Source organism: Saccopteryx leptura, chromosome 7 (genome assembly GCF_036850995.1).
Source record: "Saccopteryx leptura isolate mSacLep1 chromosome 7, mSacLep1_pri_phased_curated, whole genome shotgun sequence".
Lineage (NCBI taxonomy): Eukaryota > Metazoa > Chordata > Mammalia > Chiroptera > Emballonuridae > Saccopteryx > Saccopteryx leptura.
This window is the reverse complement of record NC_089509.1, coordinates 109,228,462-109,250,178: the sequence shown is the minus strand read 5'-3', so window position 1 is coordinate 109,250,178 and position 21,717 is coordinate 109,228,462. Positions and strand designations below refer to the sequence as shown.

The 21,717-nt window shown below is 38.2% G+C and overlaps 1 protein-coding gene across 2 annotated transcripts in view; it reads right to left on the bottom strand.

Moving 5' to 3' along the window:
• Positions 1-10,087, bottom strand: part of NYAP2 (neuronal tyrosine-phosphorylated phosphoinositide-3-kinase adaptor 2) — a 242,646-nt gene extending 232,559 nt beyond the window's left edge. For both annotated transcript variants that reach the window (XM_066345791.1, XM_066345792.1), the window contains exons 1-2: positions 10,025-10,087; positions 9,210-9,704 (exon numbers count right to left, since the gene is read on the bottom strand). The gene's annotated coding sequence lies outside the window, so the exon portion shown is untranslated. The remainder of the gene's footprint in view (positions 1-9,209; positions 9,705-10,024) is intronic.
• Positions 10,088-21,717: the final 11,630 nt, after the last annotated feature.

Below are 21,717 nucleotides of genomic sequence, written 5' to 3'. Positions count from 1 at the left end.
GCAAAAGAAGTTTTCTGGAAATTCCATCACAGCCAGCTTCTCTGGGGAAGCTGTGTTTACATCCAAGGTTTGAACTACGTTTCCTGCCCAAGAATGTCTTTGTTTTCTTCCCTTCCCGTATTGTCCCCTTCCCATCTAAGGGCATTCTACTTGTAGACATCTCCATTTTCAGCAGTGTTACCCATTTATTATTATCTTTTAATATTTAAGAACTGCTGACATACTAGAGATTTAGTAGAGTATCAGACTGAAAATGTGCAGATGAAGAAATAATAGGTATCTTGTGCTTTAGGACATTATGGCAGAATTGTAATATAAGCAAATGAATCAAATGACCATGTAAATTACAAACAAAACCTAAAAATGACCCAAAGTGCAAAGGCTAACTTCCAGGAAGTGTTTTTCTATTGAAACCTGTTGCTTGAGGAAATACCAGTGACTTGTTCTAAACAAGATGTAAAAACTTCTTCCCAATTATTTCTCCTTAGTCCTGCCTGCCAAGAACTCCAATGTAACTGTAACATAGCAACCCTTCCCAGGTATGTTGACAGGTGTCTGTGTGATCTCAGAGTACACAGGTGGCATAGATATGATATGACAACTGAAATCATGCATTTATTCACGTGGTTTATACTTCTAAACCCAGGCCTTAAGGGAAGGTCAGTTTTAAAACAAAAAACAAGTAGTGCCTGCCTACTGATATCCATATATGTGTCAAAAAAGAAGGGCATTTGTACTTCAGCTCTGTTTTTGCTCAGTACTGCAGCCAAGCAAGAGTTTGTTTCCAAGTGACCCATTGAGATATGTAAGCATTTTTGTTTATTTCAAATAAAACATATCTGTATCATTTGTCATTCATGTTATCCATCTATACCACACAATTTTCTGTATCAGGTAGTCCAATAGAAAAAGACCTGTTTTTATTCTTTAAAATATAAAAAAATAAAAAATAAATTAAAACCAAAGCCACAGAAAGGATGACTGAAAACCAAAATCAAATAAAAACAATAACAATATGTATAGGACTGTGAACCAATACATCTCAAGTCCACTTATAAAATGATGTAAATGTTCTGTCTTGCCCCCTGCTAATGTGAAGACTAAGAGAGGTGAGGACTTTAAAGAAATTAGCATGGAGTTCAACAATAGTAAGCATATAATAATAATAATAGCTAATAACATTCTAATAGAAGTGTGGGAGAAAGATTGGCAGCAGCAGCCATTTTAAATGTATATATGGGTTCAGAAAAATGGGTGGAGGAGTGACCAGCAAGCTCTGAAAATCATCAGGCCTTGAAGAGAAGGTATTCAATGAATCACGTGAATCAATAAAGCCAGGCGATAGGGAAATTGTGCTTTAGTCAATCAAAAATAGAACTGAAGTTTAACTAATTACATACATGGTAAGTTTTTTACTTTCCTAAGCTTGAAAAGGCTTACTGTTCTCAACGGCAGATTCACTGTTGTATGGGAAACTGGTATAATTGAGTCAGACTGAAAAATCTAAAGCAAAACCAATAAACAGGGGAAAATGTTGCCCATTAAAAATTAAATATTACATTTACAATTGTCATTTTTTTTTACTTTCTTCAAAGGCTACAAAATATTTTTAAAATATCAGCCCAACTATTTAACATTGAAATTATAGACTTTAATTTCTGCTCTCACAAACCATTTTTATTCTGATTTTTTCCAAGAATAATCATGTTCCATAACCTGGATTGTAGCTATGGAAACTTCGCTTTTCATCACAGTTTATTAGCATTTTAACTGCCAGTCAATCCGTATGTTATTTGAAACTCACACTAAATTTAAGAATATAGTCTCCAATTTATATAAAATTGTTGAATCTATAGGCTAGAAGAGTTATTTGTTTGCTCATCATTTTTTGTTATGTTTAGTCTTATCATGTTTAATTTGGGTTTTAAGCAACAACGGGCTGGCAAATGAAATGGTCTTTTAATTCCAACTATCTAACATAATTAAATTGTATTCTAATATCAGTCCATCAGATTAGATGCTTCAGTGCTGGACATGCAGAGGAATACAAAATTACTGCTACAAATGATTGCAATTTTCGGGGAAAAAAATATAAGAACATGAATTTCAGAGAGCTAAAACATTTCCATTACTGAAAATTCACTCATACCAAAGACTTCAGCACTAGATGTGCTTGTGTAGAAGAAATATCTGCGTAACTCTACGGCAATTAATCCTACCGTAGTGAAGTAAGCTAAGTCAGTATTACAGGGATTCTATAGTTAAGACCTCAGGGTGAACGATGGTCACTCCCACTCTGCCCACAAGCAACATTGCATATCTCCCATTGTGTGAGGCATTACCCATAGTTTTATATTTATGCCTTTAAGTTGTCTTCACCATTCAAATGACACCAGCAATTCTTTATAGAGTTTATATACTACAAACATTAACAAGGTTAATTGTGGACCTCTGAGAGCTATATATCTTCCTAAGTGGTCTTTCAAACTGGTGAGAGTTGCAATTATATTTATTCTGAGAAAACATTACCTAATGGTATCATAAAATATTTATACTCTCGAAATTTTTATATAAGATTCTTTTTCATTGGGATGAAAATGTGGGGGATGGGTAAAAATAAACTCTAAAATAGAGTAAAACATCAGAGTGAGGAAAACTGAATCAATGTTTGTGAACATGTTTCTGCCATCTAGTTCAAGGGAAGTATTTGAGTCTACAATCATTAATTTATTCAAGTTATGTCTTGAGCACCTGTTAGGAGCCAGGCATGGATAAAGACAGAATTGTCTTTCTAGACTTTTGCACTGCAATATAAGAAAGCAATAAATAAACAATCTCAATACAGTGGGACAGAAGTACCGATTCAGGTGGCAGTGCTGACATTTTCTAGCTTGTCATGGTTTATGGTGACTATTTTCTTTTTCTGCAGTTAGAAGCAGGAAGGCAGTCAGACAGACTCCCGCATGCGCTCGACTGGGATCCACCTGGCATGCCCACCAGGGGGTGATGCTGTGCCCATCTGGGGCATTGCTCCATTGCAGTCAGAGCCATTCTAGCATCTGAGGCAGAGGCCATGGGGCCATCCTCAGCACCTGGGCCAACTTTGCTCCAGTGGAGCCTTGGCTGTGAGAGAGAAAGGAGGGGGGAAGGGTGGAGGAGCAGATGGGCGCTTCCCCTGTGTGCCCTGACAGGGAATCAAACCCAGGACTTCCACATGCCAGGGTGATGCTCTACCACTGAACCAACCTGCCAGGACCTACAGTGATTATTTTTGAGAATAAACAACAACAACAACAACAACAACAACAAGAAAACCCTTTTCAACAATTACATCTAGTTTTCAAAGTTAATATTAAGATAAAAATGGATTTGGACCCTACTGATGTTTAATCATCACACTTTTTCTGCTCCCTTGTCCACATGAGAAATGGAGAGGTGGGCACAGAGGCAGACCTGAGAGGTGGGCACAGAGGCAGACGTGAGAGGTGGGCACAGAGGGAGGTGGGCACAGAGGCAGACCTGAGACATGGGCACAGAGGCAGACCTGAGAGGTGGGCACAGAGGCAGACGTGAGAGGTGGGCACAGCGGGAGGTGGGCACAGAGGCAGACCTGAGAGGCAGGCATAGAGGCAGACCTGAGAGGTGGGCACAGAGGCAGACCTGAGAGGTGGGCACAGAGGCAGACCTGAGAGGTGGGCACACAGGCAGACCTGAGAGGTGGGCACAGGCAGACCTGAGAGGTGGGCACAGAGGCAGACCTGAGAGGTGGGCACAGGCAGACCTGAAGAGCATAACTGAAGTGCTGAGAAGTACGACCTGAAAATCCCAGGACAACCATCCTCGGGTCTCTGACTTTGTGCAAGTTAATTAATCTCTTTAAGCTTTTGTCTCCTTATTTATTTATTTATTTATTTTTTATTTAGACAACTCATTTTAACGGGGTGACATTGATTAATTAGAGGACATAGATTCAAAGAAAACATCTCCATGTCATTTTGACATTTGATTATGTTGTATACCCATCACTCAAAGTCAAATTGTCTTCTATCACCTTCTATTTGGTTTTCTTTGTGCCCCTCCCCTCCCCCTACCTTCTCCCTCTCCTCCCTTCCCCTTCCCCTGGTAACCACCACACTCTTGTCCATGTTCATGAGTCTCATTTTTGTGTCCCACTTATGTATGGAATCATACAGTTCTTAGTTTTTTTTTGTGAGGAGTTAAGTACAATTCCACCCACCACGTTAAAAACATGGAGACTAATAAGAAATAAATAGTCTCCACATTCCTAATGTGGTGGGTGGAATTGTACTTAACTCCTCACATTCTCATAAGGGGTTAGAAAATTCATGGAAGTGCTCAATAAATGTGATCATAATTATTAGGTACTTTTCACAACTCTTAACCAAATTATGTTTAGAAATAACTTCTCAACAAACACATTTTTACTTCAAAACATCAATCATTAGAATGTTTAGTGCAGTTCAACTTTCTGAGTTAGATATGCAAATAAAGACCATGAAAGGAATTTTTCCACTAGGCAGATACATGTAGATAGACCATTTATCTATTTTGCCCCATTTTCCACATCAAGAAAATAAGGGTCTGAGGGTATATGAACCACAAAGCCTATTCCACCTCTCAAACGTCAGCTCTACTGTTCCAAGTCAGAACGTGTTTCTCAGGCCACTGAACTCTGAATGAGTAGATTCATGACCTCACTAAAGAATAGTGAATCATATGTCAAGTGTCTACCTCATAACAACTGCTACCATTTTCCTGCAGTGAAAACTCACAAACAAGTAGAGTCATAAATATGTTTATCTTTCAAAAAAATTATACTTATAGCAAAAATAGATATTAAAGAAGGTATTTTTTTTTGCCACTAAAAACTTGGCTGCATTTTGACTGTTGGATATTAAATCAAGTTCATTTCTGGTCCTTGAATAATAATCCTATATACAAGCATTTTATAAAGGCTTGACTTGGATACCTAATTCCTAAAGTCAGCATCTTAGAAGGCAACACTTAAGAATCAAATGGGCCACTTTCTTCAGGTAGCGTCTTTAGATATATTGCAATCAACCAATCTGCCACACTAGACCTCAAATTATTGCATGGAATATTTATGACAACAGAGTGAGTGAGACGGAAGGAAACACCTTAAATTTCTACAATCAGCCCTTTTATTTGAACTAGTTTATATCTGCAGCCAATTTTGCTCACAACAAATTAGATATCTTAGCCCCCCCTAGAGTACTGGTTGAAAGCTGACATCCGCGGTCTCCATCCACAAGGCAGATATGTTTTCTTTGGAATGCACAGCATTGATTTGATTAGTGTAAGACTTTTGCAAATGTGTTCTTTTTCTTGAACTTGTGGCCAATATTTAAAATTTGTGTCAGGAACTCTGCTGGAAAAGCATCTAACCTGACCAAGATCATAATTTCTAAACAAATGGAAGATGATTTCACATCTTTACTTTACTCTTTTTTTCCCCACTGCTTTATTTTGCATTTGTAAGAGATTCCTTTTGTTTAATTTTTGAATTACTATATTTAGAATCATTGTCATTCTTATAAAAACTACAGATGTGAGCTTTAATGCAACTGGATGGTTAATTGCTCAATTTTATTCTTTTATGTTTTTATTTGTTTTCTGTTGACCACACCCTTCCTAAACAAAACTTTGTATAATATTGTGACAGTTCTTAAAATTTGAAATTTTACTCTGCTTAGCTAAGACACACCAATTTACACTGGTGGAATTAGGGTTATATTAAAAACAATAAACATTTAATTTTTTAATTAACTATTTCTTTATTTTCTTTGTGTAAATCACCACTGTGCCTTCTAATGTTGACCTTAGAGCTGAAAGTAGCATTACATTTTTTTAATGTTTGCACTGAAATCTAACTATCTAGTACATATATATGTAAACCATAAACTATACCTTAGGATGTCCAAATGGAACCCATAGAAACATAAAACATTTCCCTTCTTTTATTATCTTTCTGTAGCTACTACTTGCACTCAAGGAACTCAGAAGGTAAGATACTACATGATTTTGAGTATTAAAGCAAAAAAAAAAAAAAAGGGAACACATTTTTAAGAAATCAGTGCATGCAAAATCTTAAAGTTTATACATTTATATAGATTATTTCCTTGGTAGATTAAATAATTAATTTTGTGTGGCCTCATTTACCACATTATATTTAATATGGCACTAACTGATATTAAGATTAGCTTCCCCATAGTATAGATTTTTTTTTATTAATTTCAGGTTATTGTTAAAGATACGCAAAAAAGGGTCAGATAAATATGGAGATGCATTTTAAAGTAGGACTCTTTTTTTTCTCTTAAAATTTAGAACAAATTTCTTCTTCCATGTCATTTCATGCATTGTGACATCAGTCACTCTGGCTCCGTAAGGACAGGCTCAGAGAGCTGTGTCCAATCACTTCCTAGTCAGAGCCTTCCTCGGGGTCACTCGCCACCTTTTACCAAAAGCAGGCCCCTGGTGTACCAATATCATCTGAGAACTACTCCACTCCTCCCTCGCCCCCCCCAAGGTACTGATTCTTATTCTTTTTCCTTAAAATGTTTACTCAGAATTTCTGCAATGAAGCTGTTCTCATCTCAAACTTTAGTTTCCCGAGACAATAAGTTACAAAATCTCCACTAATCAGTTATTTTTCAAACCCAGTAAATGGGAGAGAAAGAAAAAACCACTTGTGTGAGAGAGAACTGCTCCTCGATTCTTTGAGTTCTATGAAAGGCTTAAGTTTTAGGAAACAATCCTATAAGTTCATGTGATAGCTAAAATAAGGTAAAATTTATCCTGTGCTTTTATTATAATGCTATTTATCTTAGTTAGGAAAAACAAAATATATCCAGGGAATTGATTCAATAGGCAGCCTAGACATTTTGTCTTCATTTCATATTTATGTATTACATTGTATTTGCCTCCACCTCTGAGTTATTTCTGAAGTTTTAAACCACACCTGTCTCAATGCTGTAAGGAAGTTACTACAATCTGAGTTATTCCAGTTTGATTTTTCCCTCCCACTCCAATTATTGCATCTTCTTTGAGATAAAGCATCCCATTTTGCCCAAGAGTACAAATTTATCCAAATAAAAGTTCTCCAATGCAATTTTTACTATATTTTTTTGTTCAGCAGGTGATAAAGACCTTTGATATTCTTTGCATGTACTCAGAGCAATTTAAAAACACATTGTGAAAATATAAGTATTTAAATAATCAGGATTTATATACATATGTACAATATGTATGCAAATTTATTTCTAAACTTTGCTGACTTCACATAGGACAAAAATCAACAGACTAGATTGCCCGGCTAGAATCTATACCCCATGTAAACCCTGTCAAAATTGTTCTGATGAAACCTCACACTCTGTCAAAATCAAGTTCTGTAATTTCACTTTGGCTGTTCTTTAAATCCTACCCTCAGCCCTACAAATTGTTACCCTCATTTTCTCATTCTCACTGTCATCAAAATCCAGCTGTTCTGCCCCAAATGAGAACTGTTAACGTTAAAACCAAGAGAGCTTGAGGAAGTGACTAGGAAAACACTGATTGCTTTTTTCTCAGAAAGCAGATTACTTTGTAGTGAGTTTTTCTCTACTGTCTCCCTTCATAAAATGAGTAAAATTGGCAGAGGTCATGTTACTACAGTAACATCCTAAATGGGACATTCCTCCCCAACTTCCAAGTTTTCATGGTGCTATCTGCCCATGATCTAAAGAGATTGCACATTTTCTCTAATATTAGGAATTCATTTAAAGTGTCAATGGCTGAGATACTTTTCTGAGACTTCAGCCAAATGTTACCAGATACAAGCAAGGCAATATTTGCAAAGTAGATATAATCTGTATGGGAAATTGCTGACTGCAGCTACAATGCACACCATCTAATTGAATTGGGAGTCTGTGACTTATTTATTGTTTCAAACAATAGCCAGTCTTCTAGTGTAGAAGATATCTATACATTTCCCTCTGCACTTTGCAGGTGCTTTTAGTCCTTGGGGTTTTCTATAGTTGTTTTTTTTTTTTGTAAAGTTGTAATATTTTTTCCTCAAGTCGGTTTTCATTAATTTTCTAAAGTGTCTACTTTCTTCACAGAGTTTCTTTCTTTGCTGAGTTGGCAAACATATGCTGCACTTTCCACAGCATGGGTGGTTCACATTTTATCATATTAATGTGTTTACCATTAGGCAATATAGAAAACAAGTTGGAACATGATTTAAAGTGTGCAGAATTAAGATAGGAGTTAATTTGCTCTCTTGCTCTATAGTTATTCCACACTACTCACTCAGTTATAAATTCTTGCATATTAAAGTGACCAAAACTACATCGTGAGAACTCTTCAGTTGGATTCCCTTATATTTGACCGATATTTAGAAAAAAATCCAATTCTATTGCAACAAAACAACTTTAAGATTTTTTATTAAAAATAAATAATATTATTTCATATTCTATTTCATCCATGTAGGGAATACTTACTTTTCTTATATTTAAGATATGGCTTGCAGTTAGAGAATTAGAATAGAAAGACATCAATGAAATAACTATGTGTCCCAAGTAAAACAAGTCCACCTAAAGTTCTAAAGAAAATATGCATTCTGATGAAATTAATGAAATCTTCCTGGTTTTGAGTGGTATTCAATATATACTCTTCAAAGACATTTAGGTCTAATCAGCTAGGAGAAAAGCAGTTTCAGCTTTAGTGTATATCTAATAGTTTGTCTAATTTTTTTATACAGTGTCTTTTTTTAGAGAACATAAAATTGGGCTGACAGAAATGTGCTAAGAGGCTGTTGTAAAATATTTATGGTATGGAATAGCAGATAAATATCTAGCATGAACAATGTGAATGACAATTAATACCCTGAAAAATATTTTCCATGCTTTTAATAATTCAACACGGCTTATTTTACCTATGAAAATCTAGTTTACCCATATCTGTGGCAGTGCAACTAAGTGGGCAGGAGGGTGCAAGACAGCCTGAGGCTCATTAAAGCCCCGAATGCCTTTGCTGGGGCTTTATTTCGGCTCCACCTAATAAGACATGCAAACTTCAGCATTAAGTAGCCCCAGCTAAAAATCCATTCCATTTCATAACCATATCGCATGGTGTATTTAGAGCTGGGTTCAATTAGCATGCTCAGAGAATCTGAAAAATGAGATACATACCAAAAGGTAAGTCCCCAGGGAGAGCTAAGTGCAATAATCAGTAGGTGACTTGTGTCTGTCAGAGCCCTCTCGCGCGGTGGATAAATTTGCAGGGCAGCTCTGGAGGAGTAATCCAGCACCATAAGAAATAGACTTGTAGTTCAGCTCAGTTTTTCTTCATTTAAAGTGCATTGTATCTGGATGGGAAAAGTATCCACTCCAAGATTCTTCATCACTAGAGATCAGAGCATTCTTGATGTTCTTCCTATCAGATAAAATGGCCTTTAAAGTTTTCTAGGAAGATACGGTGGCAGAAGACAGGTGTTTGCTTCCTTCCTGAAATCGACATTCAGAGAAAAGAGGGCATAGCTAATGGGTGGGAATGAACACACAGCCACTCTCCTTCCAGGTCCAGCAGGGAAGAAATTGAATGATTTTACCCACTTTGCTACAGAGATGATTACGAGACTCGAAGCAATCACCCAGGCTGGCTAAGGTGCCTCATTTGATTATATTCTGAAAAGACAAAAATAAATGAAAACAAAACATCAGCCACATCCTCTCTAAATGTCTCCTTTCTGCCAAAAAGATGCTCTTTCTCATTGCCACTTACATACAGAAGGTTTAGAGCAGCCTAGCTTGTGGCATGGTCCCTCCCCCGTGACAACCAGCTCTCTCTCTCTCTCTCTCTCTCTCCCTCTCATTCTCTCTCCCCTCCCTCCCTCCCTTTCCTGACTCCCTCCCTTCCTGCTTCTCTCTCCCTCTCTCCTCTCCAGCTGCCTTAGTCTGTTGATGCTGCTGCTGATTAATCAGGGATTCTGAAACAAAGAACCTACCTTCTGAAATAAGCAGTAATCTTTCTTCTCTGTTTCTGCAATCCGTCTGCATTGAACGGCAAAGCTGCCGGCATTCTAGCACCTTGGATAGTTCCTGCTCACTAGGCCCATTGCAAAAGGGAGAGAAGAAGCCACTGAAGAAATGACAAGAAACCTGAAAGCAGCATCTTTCTACTTCGGATGTCGGCTCCCTGGGGCCTCTCCTCCTCATTAAAGCCCTCACATCTAGGCGACAGAACCTCTCCCTTTTTATCTATCTGAGCTGAAGTCTGACTAGTAAATAATAAAATGAAAAGAGGATAAAGAAACCCCTTCATTTATACTCACTGCAACACTAATTCAGTCTTTATGGAGAAGAAAAATAGAAATCTATTAAAAAATAGATGTTTTTACTACAAAGGGTGTTTACCAGCTTTTCACCCCTGGCATGGCTAATGAAAACGGGTAACAACTTAAAAGGAACATCCGGATCTCAGTTTGATGCCCTTATTTGATATCAATTTCGCCTCTCCCCTCCCTGCGCAGCCGAGCCAGGCACACAATTGCTGCTGACGTACTTCGGGCTGCTGGTTGGAAAAGAGGGGAGGAGCCTTTTAACCTCATCAAAACAGCTTCATGCCACCTGCTCCCGTGGCATGAGAACAAAACTAGCCTACTTAGGAGGAGCGTGCACAGTGCACACGTATGTGAATAAAGGTCTTGCTTTCAGAGCGTGCTTTTCTAAAACAAAAATAAGATGTGATTTAACGATGGCATGTGTCACTAACTCCTACAGACTCACAGTGGAAACTGCTAAAAGTCATCCAATTTCCGACATGTCCTGAGGACTCTCCTCATTTTGTTCTTAATATCCTACTGAATACACACATACATATCATGCTATAAAATGCAACCTACAGATGTGTGTGTATATATATAAAAATATTTATGTGAACACGCACACACACATAAATATGTAATAATCCTAACCTGCCTTCTCTTAAAGTAAAAAGTGTAAAAATGTATAACGTAGGTGTTTTAATGTGTATGTTTGTACTATGTTAAAAGTAATAATAAGCAATAAATTTCTGCTTAATATGCACTGAATTATCAATTTTGGGAAAAAAAAAAGAAGAGCTTACTATTCAATAGTGACCTGTAGATATTTTTCTGTCACATTTTCTTTCCAAAAATTCTTATTGTAAATTATATTTACTTGCAAACTGATTTTCCCAAGGGTTAACCTGAACACCTGAATTTATAACTAAATCCTTATAAATATATATATTTTAAGTGTAATTTTTCATGCATCAATAGAACATTAAAAAATAACCCCATAAACTTAACTTTGCCTTCCTGATTCTTAGATGCCATGTGGGACTATACATACTGTGATTTTGCAAATTTGGGTGTGTTGTTTTTTTTCAGTTGTCAGTCTCTAGGGGAAAATAAAGTCAATACACAACATTACTGTAATACTTTCAACTGCCACAAGTTCTAACGTGCATTCCTAAAGTGAGTCACATATGCTACTTAATTCCTGGTCCTTGTGCGTCTATTCTTTGGTTAGAATAGAACATCTGTGTAATGTACTCTGGAAGATTAGATAGATGTAAAAAAGAAAGAGAAGTACAAGTGGGGGGGGGGAAAGAGGCTACCTCTCTCTCTCCCCCTCTTCTCCTTCCCTTTCTCACTCCTTTCTCCCCGCACCCTCTCTTTTTCTCTCTCCTTTTTTGTCTTATAATGATTCTAAAAACTTAGCACAATGTAGGAAAGCAAAGTGCCTCAAGTACCACTTAAAAGCCAGTAGCAGCCACCACGCTGTGAACAAAAGGCTGAGTAATGTATCATTAGTTTTGGTAGTGAAGTGTTCTCATAGGTTCTCAAAGGTTGTCTTTTAGTACATGACCGAATGCAGAAAAAATGACTTGACAGACAATTTAGAGAGTGGAAATATATGATCATGACTAATATAATACTATCAAGTTTTAGAGGGGCTATACTTTTGAACTGTGAAGTACTTGAATAGACACTAATGTAAAGCCCAATTCTACATATACAAAAATTAATACCAAGATAAATAGACTGACTTGCTCCAAATCTCATAATCACTGACTCATTGGCATTACAAGCCAAGGTCATTGGACTGACTATGCACGCATCATCTTTGGCCGACACAGTGGTTCTCAGTCATCTTGATTCCATGCACCCAGATAATCACAAATACTAAAGTGAGGGGGACACTAACATACTGATGCTAACTATAAAATTAAGCTGCACCTTTTTACCATAAAAATTCCAAAAGTAAGAGTTTTTGTCCCCGAAGAGTAGGAAGAGTGTATTAATAACAATGTGTGGTTCTTTAAATTGAATGTTTTCAGTTTTAGGATACTTTATTATTAGAATGTTTCTTTCCTCCTTTTTTTCTTCTTCTTCTTTTTACAGAATAAGGCTGAGGAGCCATGCAATAATTTCAAACCCATCTTCTCAGTCACACTCTCTTCCTTCCATGCCGCAGTATCTATCAATCAGGTGGTTTCTTCTCTGGGGACACAGTCGTGAACAAGCGTTTATGACACATTTGAGGATTGGTGTTGAGAAAGCCCCCAGAACTACTTCTTTAGTTCTCCCTGAGCAAAACAGAAAAATATCTATACTGTTAAATAATCATAGAACCAAATGTAAAGTCCTTTTCTACTTACTTCAATAATATCCAGAGAAAAGTAAATTGAAAAAAAATAAGTTGAAATTCTTATATTAAGAACAAAGGTATAGAGAGACCAATGAAGCTCAAATTATAGTTATGGGTTGATTTATTTATTATCTTTATAAAATGCATTGATGTCTTTTGTGTCAACAGAAAACCAGTCATTATAATGTTTTATGACTTATTTTCTTGAAGTTCTTAAGTAAGAGTAGAGTTTGACTCTTTCCTTTATAGTGTAGTAACTCACAGAGCTAATACTATTGGGATTAAGTACAGCACTTCCATGAACTCAGATAGACAAGTGTGGGGTCAGAGCCCTAAAACTGCTTTTAGTCCAGATGGTGGAGAGTGCTCTTTGTATAAAAGTGATGTGAATGAGAAAAGTGAAAATTAAAACTGATCAATCTAGTTACCTAAATTTTAAGGGGTTTATTTAAATATATCAAGATGTGCTCTCTAAGTCATGTCACAATTTATAATAATGCCTTTTAGTTTTTTTTTATTCCCCATGATCTGCAATCTTTCTATTATTCTTTCCACATTTAGCTAAAAGAGATGACACCTCTGTTATAATGAAATTATTCCACTAGGGAAAAAGCTAATTTTCTTCCCATCTAATCAGGATTTCTAAGCATCCTGGTAACAGCAAGGAATAAAAGTCTTGGTAGAATGAGAACCATCTGTTTCTCATAATCTTTGCCCATACAAAAATGCAAATGTCAACAGAAGTTGCACATATGAGTTAAGGGTCATTGAACAGCAGATAACAATATGGTTCTCCAGGATCCAGAACACTGAATAACTGGGGAGAAAAGATTTATTGTGAAGTAATTACACAAAAACCTCCTTTATATCGTCAAGAAAGCACACTGGTTGTAAATGGAATGCTCCCGTGACAAGAAAACATGTGAATTGACTCAGGTGTCCCTCCTTTATCAGCTGATATAGTCCATTAAAGATTTTACATTTATAATCAATGTATTTATCACTAAACTCAAAAATAATTTTTAAAACTCTTTAAAGAGGATCTATATGGTCTAGCAAATCAGACACTCTGAGTCCAACCAGTGCTCCCTTCTTTGCCTGGATATATTCTACTCGTGTTTCAAAAAATAAGGTTTTTCTTACCCTGGTAGTCTTATTTATTACAGACCAGACTTACTACAATCAAACTGGGTGTTTTTCTCTGTGTTATGAAATACCCTATTAATAAAATAAAAACTCATGAGTTTTTTTCATACTCTGCCAACTATATCTCTTTTGCATTCCCCACACATGCCGGTCTGAGATTCCTGAAAGAGGGGGCCCTTCCTTTCTGTTCCCTGGGCCCCCCAAAATAGACATAGCCACACTCAAACTCAAATTGTTGAGGAGGGAAAAATCTTTCCAAAGAGACTCCATAGATATTTCTCTACCTAAAAATTCCTAAATAATCACTCTGAGATTGACTAGAAATAATGAGATAGTACCAAAAAAAGGCCAATTGAATGTTAAAATGTAAGAATTATATGTATTTAGAGAAAACAATTGTTTTTTTCTACTGAAAAGCCTGCTTAGTGAACTCAAGCTGCTGGAACAAAATGCCCCCGATCTGGTTAGCTCAAACAATAAACATTTACTTCTCACAGTTCCCAATGCTGACAAGTCCAAACTCCAGGTGCTGGTACATTCAGTTCCTGCCCAGGGTTCTCCCTCTGGCTTGGAAGACGTCCACCCTCTTGCTGTGTCCCTCACAGGGTGGAGGGAGTAAGGGTTCTGCTTCTTATAAGGACACTAATCCCATCATGGTGCCCCCACCCTCATGACCTCATCTAAACCTAATTATCTCCCAAAGGTTTGCCACCTTTAATATCATCATATTAAAGGTTAGAGTTTCTACATACAAATTTGGGGGCGGGGGATTGGACACAAACATTTGGTCCATAAGAGAGACATAAAAAACGATACAGGACACAGAGAAATACGTTTTTCTTAAATAGAAAGAATCAATTTTATAAATCATCCTTCCTTACTAAATTGATTTCAAAGCGAATGTAATTTTAATTTAAACAGCATACGATGTTTGGTGGAACTTGAAAAGCTATTGACAGATATTTTCTTGACTAAATAGTAAAACATCTTGCAGAGCTACACTGATTTTACTGCAGTTTATGACAGAGTTGACTGCCAATCAATAGCGGAGGTCAGAAAGTCCAGGAGAAGCATATACGGGTATTTGGCTCATGCTAATTATACCATTGCATATCAATCAGTTATCCAGTTAAATAGCCAGAGAAATGCATGCATACACATATGAAACAATTTTATAACTCCTTGCATAAAAATAATTCTGGATACTTACTAGTTTCAGTGTGGTCCAAGAATCTGCAGGGTTGGCATCATCTGAGGTTTGTTTACTATGTAAGCTCAAGTCTTTCCCCAGGACATCTGAATCAGGAGCTGAATTTCAACAGGTACCTAGGCCATTGGCTGTCCATATTAGCATTTGAGAAGAACTGTCGAATACAAATTCTTAGGGCGGTGGAAATGGTCTACAGCTGCACTGTTGAAAATGGTAACCACAGCCTCACATGACTATTGAGCATTTAAATGGTTGTTAGCCTAACTGAGGGACTAAATTTTATTTTATTTTAATTAAATTTGTTGTAAAGGCTCCTTGTGGATAGTAGTTACCATACTGGACAATGCAGTTCTAGAACACCCTTTGAAATATGCCTTATGAAAAGACATTAGTGAAAGAAACTTGAATATGATCTTGGGGTAGAGCTGATCCCCTCTAAAGATAATATCATAGCTGGAAACAAGTGTCAACCAAGACAACTGAATACATAAAAACGCATAATATTTAAACAGGATGAGCTTAAAGTTACCATTTAAGTGCAAAACTGGAAAATAATTTGCAACAATATGAGCACTATGCAGTTACACATTTCTCCCATTTTAAATCAATTTAGTAAGAAAGGATTATTCATAAAAACTTGTAAATAAGCAAGAAATAAACACTACAGTACTAAACACGGACAAAGGATAGGAATGAGTTATTCACACACAAAAAATTGAAATGGCACATTAATGTAGAAAGAGACGTTTATCCTCAGTAATAATAAAGTGCAAATTATATCACACATGGATCTTATTTTTTTATAATTTCCCATGGCGGTAAACGTGGAGAAATGGGTAGTTACATAAATGTACGCAACCAAAATTAAAGGGAGTATGTTAAGCTTTTAGTTTTTTGTTTTTTTTTTAAATAAACACAATCTTTGAAATAATAGTTCTACTTTAAGGACTTGATAAGTGGGCTCAAGTATATGTTTGAGGCCATGCTTTGTGATAAAAATTTGAAAACTTTCTGTATATTTAACAATAAGATGTTGAAAAATAGATTAAAAGGCAAGTATTAAAATGGCGATCTAGGCCTCTGTTCACTTCTGTGAACACGGGGGTTACAAGGAACATCAGACTCACTGGCTCTGGAAAGGGGCCGTCAAGCCGGTGCCCCGCCCAGCCCGCCGTCCCAACTACGCGACAACAGGAAAGCCACGTGATCTCTTCCTGCGTCAGCTCACTGATCTGAAAAATGACAAGAATATTAGTTCTAAGTCATACATTTTTATGAATATTAAATTAACTAATATGTAGAAGTCTTTTTTTTTTAAAGCACCTAGCATTTGATGTGACCAGGAAATGCTAGCTGCTATTAATAGATGTAAACATAGTCATCGTCAGCAGTTCTTGGAAAGATAACCAATACTCTGCCTAGAACCTGTTAGTCTATGTTTCAAAACCCAGTGGCCAGTGCCCTTCCTTTATGATCTCACTTGCAGTACTCTCCTGCTCACAAACATGAGGGGGTATTTCAAAATGAGTATGAAGTGATAAAATATCCCCTCTTGTTTGTGAGCAGTCTATCTTACCTTCCGTGGCCCTCTATTTTTCCGTTTTCCCTCTTAGGTCGACGACTCCTTCCCCATCTCCTATGTTGACTCTCTCTCCTGTTTGAGTTCTAAATGTTGGAAAGCCCCAGACGTCAGGCCCTCTGTTTGGATTGTCTTCCTGATCCCCCAACCTAAAAAAGAAAGCAACCCAGTCACTCATTATTGCATCCACTGGATTGCTTTTCCGCAGCTACTCGTCACCACTTGGTATTATCTTTATGCACATTCATATATAGACACATGTGTAGATATCAAATATATTTTTACTGCTGTGTTTGTTTGTTTGTTGTTTTTTACAGAGACAGAGAGAGAGAGTCAGAGTGAGGGATAGACAGGGACAGACAGACATGAACAGAGAGATGAGAAGCATCAGTTATTAGTTTTTCGTTGCACGTTGCAACATCTTAGTTGTTCATTGATTGCTATTTCATATGTGCCTTGACCACAGGCCTTCAGCAGACTGAGGAACCCCTTGCTTGAGCCAGTGACCTTGGTTGGGTCTAAGCTGGTGAGCTTTGCTCAATCCAGATGAGCCCATGCTCAAGCTGGTGACCTCGGGGTCTCGAACCTGAGTCCTCCACATCCCAGTCCGAAGCTCCATCCACTGCGCCACCTCCCGGTCAGGCTTTACTGCTGTTTTAATTTTATCAGATTCACCCTCCAACATATAACCCTCATGAGAACAGGTCCTTCCATCTGCTTGCTCACTTCTGCATCCCAACGGACAGAGCAGCGGCTGATATAGAGGAGGCGGAACTACACTTTATTGAACATATTAACTATGTTGCACAGGAACTCACATATCGCATGATATATGCATGTGTATAATAATATTCATGCATGAACATAACATTGATAATAGCAAACAGAAAATAATGTTTATTATGTGCTTCACTTAAAGTAACTCAATCATTCAGTCACCACACAGATCTTAGGAGATCAGTACTATATAATTCGTCTCATTTTACAAATTTACAAATTAGAATATTGAGGCAGAGTTCGACCGACTTCATCCAAGCTTTCATTACTATTATATGCAGAGAGAAATTTCTAGTACAGAAAAAAAATAGCATAACTGTTTACAGCTGGGCAGCATTTTGTTTGTTTGTTTTGTTTTTCTACACTTTGAAAAATAGATGTATGCGCTGTTCCGTTTTCTCAAAGAAGCATATGCCATTTTTATAATAATTTAATGGTAATATTGGAGAAAATATAAAATTCTATTTTCACAAATCCCCCCCCCACCCGTGGGAAAAAAAAATGAAGCCTGTGGGTTTCTATTTATTTTTAAAATGAGAAGTCTGGGCAGCAGGATTTGTGAAATGGAAATAGTGTCTCCTCTGCATTAGCGAGCTGGCGATATCTGCAACAAAGAGATAAAAATTCAAACGTCGGTCTGACTGGTGTGTTGGCCAGACAGGATTTGGGGGAAAGTTACAGAGAACGGAGAGACAGCAAGAGGCAACACAGCCTGTCTGAGGGACATATTTAAAACGGTGTTGGGGAGATTGTGTCCTTCAGGACAGGGGGACAGGCAGATTGTCTGTGTCAGTCTTAGATGCCGCGCGGTTTGTCACTAGGTTTGTCAATGTCTGCCACACAAAATGCTACAGCTTGTCTTTCCCGAATGGGGACACTGTCATCTTATGGAAGCTCACACAGAGTTAATCAGTATTTGGACACATCCACCAGTGATTAGAGAGAACCGTGGGAGAGACAAATGAAAGTTGCAGCCTACCCTGGGTTGCTCTTCCAAGCACGTGTCCTTACCTCATCCACTGCAGCCAAACACGGTTCTTTCTTCAAGGGAATTGTAAGGGCAATGAAGGGGCCTATGGGAAATTTATCACTCTAGGCCCGAGGCAGCAACACTCCCTCAAAACACAATAATCAAAAATAATGAATTCAAGATTATCGTTATTAAACATCAGAATCTTCCAACTCTGCGTTGACAATGAATTAAATCAAAGATGCTCGTGGATAAAGTTTCAACTTAATTGGGCGGTAGTTCTCTCTCTGGCTAGCTGGTCTTATATTGTGAGGTCAAATTTAAATACAGAAATAGGACCTTGGAGATTATCCAGGATCAAGCCCTTCATTAAACAGATCAGAAAACTGAAGGCAGGATGTTAAACAGCCTGCCTACGACAAAGAGCTTCTTCTTCGGGCTCCAGACCTCATCAGTTCTCTTTCTTGACTATCACACATCATTTTTGTTTTTGGGGTTTTTTAGCTTTTCCCCCAGAAAGTTTGGAAAAATGAAGTAGAATATTTCAAATGTAACTCGGGAATAAAATGGACTCTGTAGAAAGGTGCAGTGGACGATGAAATACACATGGAGATCGGGAGAACTGTTAGCCAAGCTTTGGGTAAAATTGTGAGGTGGTTTCCCGGTGCTCCCGGGCATCGGTTTTCCTCACCCCACCCTGAGTCCATGCTGCACCCTCAGCCACGTGCCTGTGCCTCTGCCGGACTCCTGGGAACCACACTCAAGGGGGAGCCTGCTCTCCGTTCCAGTGTGTGCTCCCGCCTTCCTCTGCGTGCCCAGCACTTTCCCTGGGTGTCCGCATGGCCATCCTTGACACTCCCTCCGACCACTGTCCCGAAGGCTGTTATCATACTACCCCGGTGGCTTTTGGAGCCACGCTCACCTGGGTTTGCAGCTCAGCTAGCTGTGGAATCTCGAACAGTTACTTCTTTATATTTCAACTTTCTCATCAGGAAAGAATTACAGTAGGATATCTCTCATAGAGCTGTGATAATTAAATGGATTACTATTTGCAAAATGCAAAACGTTAACTCCAAGGACCCTACGTTCTTTCACTGTGTGCATTTTTATCGTGTTAATATTTTAATACAGCTACTAATTTATCCACCTGTTTATTGCTCGCCTCTGCTGTTGTAAGAAAATTCTAAGAGCATGGGAAGCTTCGTTTTCCTTTTCATCGTACAGCACAGGTACTCAGAAATCTCCTGGCCCAGTGAAAGTCCTTGGTAAATGCATGTTAAGTGACTGCTAGTTGTCCCCAGTTCAGGACACTGCAGTCTGTCCGCAGGCCCCTTCTGTCTCAGCCTCTTTCTAACCACTGACTGAATCTCTGCTCTGATTGAAGGTGACTCGGGTCTCAGTAAGGAGGGGGATGGAGGGCATTGTAGACCCATGTGGACAGGGGCCTCCATTCTGTGTTGACATAAGTCTTTTGTGAGCACTGAGAAGAGTCCCTTCTCGAATAATTTTCCCAAGTGAAGCACAATAGTTTCTAAAATTCTTTCCTTTCTTCACTTAAGCTCTGACTTTGCAAAGGTTATGCAATTTCCCACTTTTGGGACATCAACTATTTAATGCTTTTTCTCATTACAAATAAGTCTCCAACAACAAAAGCAAAATTTGTATTTATAATTTTCTAAATATTTTGGCCAATGCTTATGCATATACCCAGACAACCATACTGATAGCATCATAGAAACGAAACATGGAGACAACTCGATTCATCTCTCTCTCTCTCTCTCTCTCTCTCTCTCTCTCTCTCTCTGTTGCACCTTGCCTTGGGTTTCTTGCACCATAGACTAGCTTCTTGCACATAGCAGTACACATAACTGACAGCAGCTCCCATTTCCCTTAGCTCGCAGTCCTCCTCACCAGGAGGAATTATCCATTTTTAAAGTTTGAGGGCAGTAAGGGGAAAAGGAGAGAACAGATGGGTTCCCTGTAAGGCCGCAACCAGGAAGAGTCACGAATCACTTCTGTGACATCCTACAAGTCACGGTTTAGATTCACGGTCAAACTGAGTTGCAAGAAAGACTGGAAAGTATGTCAGAACCAGCCAGGCAGCTATGTGTCCCCATACATTTTGAAAAATTTGGTAAAGGCAGAAGAGTAATATAAATATTAGAGGACAGCTCATACTGAACAATAATGGCGAGGAATGTGCAGCATGGACAATCCAAGCATTGTTGGAGCGACATACCTGCAGGGGACACAGAGATAGACCAAGATGTGGGTGGCTTCCTGAAAAAGAGAGGGGTTTGTGAAAGCACCAAAAAAAATTACCTTGCTACTACAAGAAAAGGCTTTTACTTCCCAATTACTTTTCATAACACATTTAGCCAGCGATTTAAAATAAAGGCGGGTTTGGTTGTTTTCTTGCATTGCCGTAGACTAGTTTTATTTAAACAAACAAATACATAAAAGATTAATAAGTATGCTTGTCAGGGAACCCCAAAATTTGTTTGTTTCCAGAGAAATTATTGTTGCTTTGGTAATAACACCTGAATTTCCAAAAAGCTTCTTATCAGGAGGTTACAAATAATGTGTTAGGTCCTCCCAGGTGAGTAACTGTTTACTCACTGAGTATAAAAGGGGACATTAAAAACATAGAACAATTTTCCCCCACAAATGGCAAATGACACTGCAAGGAAGCCACTCTGCTTGTCCTAAGTACCTGTTTCAGACCCTGGAGTGGCAGAACAACTCAGTAGAGCATGACCCCTTGCAATTTAATTGCTCCCTTAAGTCCATCAAAAAAGCAGAAATGTGCAAACATCTTCCAGGTATCTACATCAGAGACGCCCTCAAAATATTTGTCAATATGCCAGCATCTCTGACACGATGCCCACCATGTGCTTGGCAGAGAGGCCTCTATATATTGCGTCCACTTAAATATCTTTCGTATTTTGAATCTGATGCGTAATCCTCTGTATTCACCTCCTGCCAAAACAGCTATTGTGTATTTTAACTAGGAGAGGATGACTGCCACATAGCTAAATTGGAAGCGTGGCTATTTTTAGCGCTTGGTGAAAGAGCTTACATAAAGAGCTCCTCTATTCACCCTTTTGGGATCCTCTTATGTAAAAGGCCTGGCACGAGGGTAAGGTATTATTATGACTATAAAAGCTCCTCAGGCTGTAATCATAGGAGAGGCAGTGTTAGAGAGAAATACCATGCAGTCGCGTGGCAACTGAATCCTAGTGGAGTTTGTTACCACGCAGAGGAGTTATTACGAGAGCCTCAAAGCCACCCAGCCGAGGTGGCACCCGGACCGCAAACAACTACCACCTGTTGCCTCCAG